The sequence below is a fragment of the Callorhinus ursinus genome, unplaced genomic scaffold, assembly GCF_003265705.2.
Source record: "Callorhinus ursinus isolate GAN/ISIS: 27379988/994484 unplaced genomic scaffold, GSC_fseal_2.0 scaffold2, whole genome shotgun sequence".
NCBI lineage: Eukaryota > Metazoa > Chordata > Mammalia > Carnivora > Otariidae > Callorhinus > Callorhinus ursinus.
Genome location: NW_027397064.1, coordinates 13,874,122 through 13,880,121, shown reverse-complemented (window position 1 = coordinate 13,880,121; position 6,000 = coordinate 13,874,122). Strand labels below are relative to the sequence as shown.

The 6,000-nt window shown below is 44.2% G+C and overlaps 1 long non-coding RNA gene across 2 annotated transcripts in view; it reads left to right on the top strand.

Annotated features, from left to right (window-relative positions):
• The first annotated feature begins 1,435 nt into the window (after positions 1-1,435).
• LOC141370186 (uncharacterized) overlaps positions 1,436-6,000 on the top strand; it is a 36,151-nt gene continuing 31,586 nt past the window's right edge. For both annotated transcript variants that reach the window (XR_012374018.1, XR_012374017.1), the window contains exons 1-3: positions 1,436-1,616; positions 2,292-2,407; positions 3,123-3,166. This is a non-coding gene — a long non-coding RNA (uncharacterized lncRNA). The remainder of the gene's footprint in view (positions 1,617-2,291; positions 2,408-3,122; positions 3,167-6,000) is intronic.

Sequence of the window (6,000 nt, the reverse complement as noted above, 5' to 3'; positions counted from 1 at the left end):
CAAACCCTATATATACACTGTTTTTTCTTATGCAGTTTAATTTATAACTTAGGCATATTAAGAGATTAACTACATAACTAATAATAAAATGGAACAATTATAACAATATATTATAACAAAAGTTATATGATTGTGGTCTCTCTTTCTCTCAGAATGTCTTATTTTCCGGTCCTCAACCTTCTTGTGATGATGCCAGATGAGAAAATGCTACCTAATAAGATAAAGTGACATGAATGATGTAGGCACTTTGACGCACGTAGCGTTAGGCTATTATTGACTTTCTGCCAATATATTTTTCTGGAGCACTTCTTTTTTTTTTCTTTTTTAAGATTTTTATTTATTTGACAGAGAGAGAGAGAGAACCTGGGGAGGGGCAGAGGGAGAAGCAGGCTCCCCGCTGAGCATGGAGCCAGGACTCAATCCCAGGACCCTGGGATCATTATCCGAGCTGAAGGCAGACGTCTGCCTAACCAACTGAGCCACCCAGGACCCCTGGAGTTCTTCTTCTTCTTTCTTTCTTTTCTTTTCTTTTTTTTTTTTTTTTTTTTTTAAAGATTTTACTTATTTATTTGACAGAGAGAGACAACGCGAGAGAAGGAACACAAGTGGGGGAGAGGGAGAAGCAGGCTTCCCGCGGAGCAGGGAGCCCAATTCAGGGCTCGATCCCAGGACCCTGAGATCACAAGCCGAGCCGAAGGCAGATGCTTAATGACTGAGCCACCCAGGCGCCCCACCCCTGGAGTCCTTCTTAAACTTAATATCCACCTGACATTTCTGTCCCTTCCAGACCACCTTGACTGACTTCTATGAACTTGCTGAAAGGAGAAGTAACAGCCCAACCACCCATCACTTAACTGAGGGAGTGTTTTACCTTCATTTAAGAAAGAAAAAAAGGTATTTGTGTTTCAAGGGCAGGCATCTCCACTATCCAGGCCCTCAAAATACATATTAAATACATATTCTAGGCCTTTTCTTATGTACTACTATGGCTCCTTCAGTGTCAGAGATCCTCCCAATCTTTTAAAAATCATTTTATAGGGGTAGAGGGGAGCAAAATAATAAATAAATAAATAAATCTCATGTTGTCAGTGATCCACTTTTTGCCAGACACGTTTTCCATCTCTCATTTTGCTGAGTTCTAAAACCTCTTACGTGGTTTATTTCCAGGATTTTCTGTTACTTTATTAGATGACATTTTTAAATTTTTATTATTTCTTAATGTAATACTCTTCCTCCAGACCGTGCCCAGGAAAGCATTTCTTTTCTTCATCAGTAGGGCACAAATGATAGATTCTCTAGTGAAAAACACTACCCACTCCCTTTTAGGGAACTCCCCTCCATTGCAATTGTGATGCAGAAGTGACTTGAGTCATTTCCTTTTCCTTTTTTTTTCCAGTAAGTAACAGTTCCTTCTTGTTTTCATCACATCAGTTCCTTTAATACAGGAAGGCCGCCTCTCCAAGTGGGCTCATGTGCCTATTGGTCAGGCAAACCATCTGTTGCAACTGCTCCTCCAGTTGCCAGTGATGAAGCATTTGGGAGATGAGTCGGCTGAACTTGAGATGACCAGAAGAGTACAGAATTCATGCCTTTGTGACACGAGTTGCTGGGACAAGGTAGCATGGAGGGAAAATGAGATTATCACAGAACAGAGAGTGTTGAAGGAAAAGTTTATTTCTCTTTATTAACTGTGGTTATTGTGCATTTTCTATCTCTTTGGACCCCCACCTGCCACGATTGTCCGTGCTAGAAAACAAAGCTGAGAACACGAGGAAAGCTGTGGCTTCCCGTTTAGCATCCTCTTTTCATAGCTATTTAATTTGTGCATTGAATTCACAGTGACATATTCCAATCCCATATTCTCTGTCAAATTGTAACAACACCTGGAGATCATTCCTCCAGAGATCGCTGATGTTCCCCTCAATCCTTGAAGCATCTTGTTTGGTAGATAACTGAAAACGCCCAACTTTGGCACAGATAGGAATCTTTGGGCTCAGAAGAGCTAAGGGAGTGACTCCAGGTTGGTGTGTTAGTTTCCCAGGGTTGCCATGACAAAGTACTACAAAACTGGGTGCCTTCAAATAACAGATTTCATTGTTTCCCAGTTCTGGAGGTGAGAAGTCCAAAATTGAGGTGTTGGCAGGGCCTTGCTCCCTCTGAAGCCTATAGGGGAGAGCTTCTTCTGGCTTCTGTTGGTGACCAGCAATCCTCAGTGTTCCTTAAACTGCGGTGACATCAGTTTGATCTCTGCCTGTCATCACATGCTGTTCTCCTTGTGTGTCTCTGTCTAGATTTCCTTCCTCTTATAAGGACACCAGTCATATTGGATGAGGGACCACCCTAATGACCTCATCTTAACTTGGGTACATCTGTAAAGGCCCCATGTCCAAAAATATCACACTCACAGGTACAGGAGTTAGGGTTTCATGATATTTGGGGGGGGGTTGGAGGGGAGGGGACATCACTTAACCCCTAACGGTTGGGTAGGAAATCTGGTGCAGCATTGGGAAAATATTGACTGCCAAACCACTGTTTCTTAAATTGGTTCATATACGTGTCCCCTGAACCCCTTGTTAAAATGTGGTTTCCCATTCAGTAGGTCTGAGAGGGGGTCCTGAGAATATGCATTTCTAACGTACTGCTAAGAATGCCAGTGCTGGTCTAAGAGTACATCTAGGAGTAGCAAGAATCTACTCCTGTCCTGTCCAATACCGTAGCCACTTGTCCATGTGGATATTTAAGTTTAAAATTGAATGAAGATTCAATTACATAAACAAATTCAATCCCTTAGTCTCATTGGCCATGTTTCAAGTGCTCAATAGACACGTGTGCCTAGTAGCTACCATACTGGATGGTGTGGGATATAAAACATTTCCAGCATCACAGAATGTTCTACTGGATAGTGCTACTCTAGATCAGTGGTTCTCCAAGGAGATCCGAGGGCCACTTAGGAAATTGCTACTCATGCATGTTCTCAGGTCCCACCCCAGATCTACTGAATTGGCAAATCTGGAATTGGAGCCCAGTAGCATGTTTGAATAAGCCCTCAAGTTGACTCTGTAGGCGCATGCTCAAGTTTAAGAACCAGTTCTCTTTGGGTGATTTTTTTTTTCTTTTTGTAGGGACATAATAAGGATCTAAAACACCTGACTGTGACTGCAAAAAGGTCAGTGACTCAGGTTATCAAGAGGCATAATTACCCTCTTTTAATATCAGGTGTGAAGAAGTACCTTAACTGGTCCTCTTTTGGCCCAATCTGCCCCCAACAGAGCTTGAGACAAGAACTTGCATGCAGATAGTTTATTTTGGGATCTGGCCCCAGGGAACAGGGGCATGAAGAAGACGAAAGTTAACATAAGGGTGCATCACTGAGTTGATTGCTGCTCATCCCACTGAGAACCCTCTGGGGAACCTTGTAGGCTGGGTCACCGTGTTGCCCAACTGAAAAAGGGGAAATTACCAACACCCTCCATCGGTCAAGGACTGTACTGGAAAGTGTTAATTTTCTCACACTTTCAGTTTTGTTCATGCACCAAAATTGGCAAGTCGGCTCCAGCAGGAGTGCCATGGGCACAAGTGGAGCAGAGAAGGTGGGACAGAAAGCAGGAAAGGCACGACGCGGGTGAGGCTAGGTATCAGGTGGTTGCAGCAACAGTAAGGCAAAGATGCAGACCAAGTTGAGATGAGGCATAAAAATCATCCAACACATTCCCTGAAATGGGATCCTTACAGCAATTTGAAAAAGAGGAATAAAACACAGGGTGAGGGGGGCCTGGGTGGCTCAGTTGGTTAAGCATCCCACTCTAGGTTTTGGTTCATGTCATGGGATTGAGCCCCATGGTGGGCTCTGTGTTCAGTGGGGAGTCAGTTTGAGATTCTCTCTCCCTCTGCCCCTAAACCCACTCTCTCTCTGAAATAAATAAACCTTAAAAAAAAAAAAAAAAGCACAGGGAGGGAGAGTCAAAAAAGCCTTTTCTTTTATTCAAGGATAGTTTATAAAAATCTCTGCTACTGAAATGTTCACCGAGTCTGTAAAGATGCCTGGCATGGAGCAGGCACTCAGTGTAGTTACTCACGTCCTTCCATTTCCTTCCTCTGCCTCTCATTCTGAGACTTCTAACATTAAGGAATCTGAAAACTCACTCTTTGTCCCACATCAATATTATGAGCCATTCCCAGTATGCCTCTTAGCAGAAGTGAAGAATAGCGATTCTTGATGTTCATTTGTCATGGAGAGTGCCTTCAGAGGACCATGACCGTCACGCCATCCTGGGGCCGAATCCTGAAGAGCTACGTCAAACGCAGCACACTGCCCACGCCCTTTGAGGTTTTGACTGTGTAATTTAACCTTAAGAGTCTCTGAAACAATGTTTTGCTGTATGATCCAACCAATGGCATCAAGACCTACATAATTAGGGAAGCTGAGCTGGTGGTGGAGTATTCATAGGGGCTAATCATTATACTACAGGAAGTTGGTCAATAGCCCTTTGCCCTTTAAGCTCTGAACGCAGTGGGCAGGCTCCCAGCTTCCAACAAACATGTACTTCCTTTTCTGCCTTTCAAGCCTCAGATTTTCTTTCTCTCTTACTCTTATACATCTACCATGGGGCATGCACCTGGTGCCCCTACTGTTCACCCTCTAAGTACTGGACCATAGAGGCAACTTCCAGGAGCTTCTCTTTCTCTATCTGCAAACTGAAGATGAGAAGTTCTGCCTTCCAAGCCTTTGTAACAACTGAGACCATATATGTGAAAGGTCTTTATCCGGGAACTATATTCATACTCTACTCCAGATTCTTCTAGTTCTTTCCCTTTTTCTTTTTCCATCCCTCCTTTTTCCCCTTCTCTTCTTTCTCTTCCTCCACCTCCCTCTCCATGTTCCCCTTTTCAGTTTTCCTCCTGACTGGCCTCTCCCACGGGCTGCATGGCAGACTTTCCTTCACATCACTTGTGAAACATGGTTGTAGATTTCTTATCAGAAAAGATGGTGGAAAGAGCAGGACCCTACTTGACCATTTCATCTGCAAAGCCTAAGAGGAAATAAGAATAAGGGCTGTTAAAAAAAATATAAGGAGCTTCCTGTCATCCAGTTTGGTAACTTTGGTACATCCCGTTCAGAAAAATACGCTTTCCCGGCTCAGATGATCCTCTAATGTGGGCACCAGCTGCCCATTGAGGGTCAGGTCAGTAGGCAGAAGAGCAGGAATAGAAAACAGGTGGCCTCCATCTAAACCTGCCCCACTGACCAGTTGTACGCGGCCCAAGGATTTTTAAATGGAAACTTGCTCATATAAATCCCAGTTCCTAGTGTCTCTTGAAAAATGAGAAAACCTGGCAATATCTGGGTCCACATTTCTTCATGGCAATGATTGTCAGGAGATGGGTCGTAGGTGTACTTACTAGAAAGAGCACTCACATTCTCTACTTTACCCCCATCCCTGCTACTTCCTGTTGTAAATACTTGGCTGACGTCACTTATTTATGTTACCTGTCTGGTCCCCCGAAAGCATCTGGGTTCAGGAGATCCGTGTTCTCCTTTCCCTAAAGGCTGTTCTGCAGGACTATGAAGGTAGGGGGTGTAGAGGAAAGTAGGACCAGAGAGAAGACACTCTAGGCTTCTTTTTTTTTTTAAGATTTTATTTATTTATTTGAGAGTGTGCCAGCTCACGTGAGGGGGGTGCAGAGGGAGAGGGAGAAGAAGACTCCCAGCTGAGCAGGGAGCCCGAAGTGGGGCTCGATCCCAGGACTCCTGGGAACATGACCTGAGCTGAAGGCAGAGGTTTAACCAACTGAACCACCCAGGCGTCCCTCTAGACTTCTTTCTTTCTTTTTTTTTTTAAAGATTTTATTTATTTATTTGACAGAGAGAGAGAGACAGCGAGAGCAGGAACACAAGCAGGGGGAGTGGGAGAGAGAGAGAAGCAGGCTCCCCGCAGAGCAGGGAGCCCGATGCGGGACTCGATCCCAGGACCCTGGGATCATGACCTGAGCCGAAAGGCA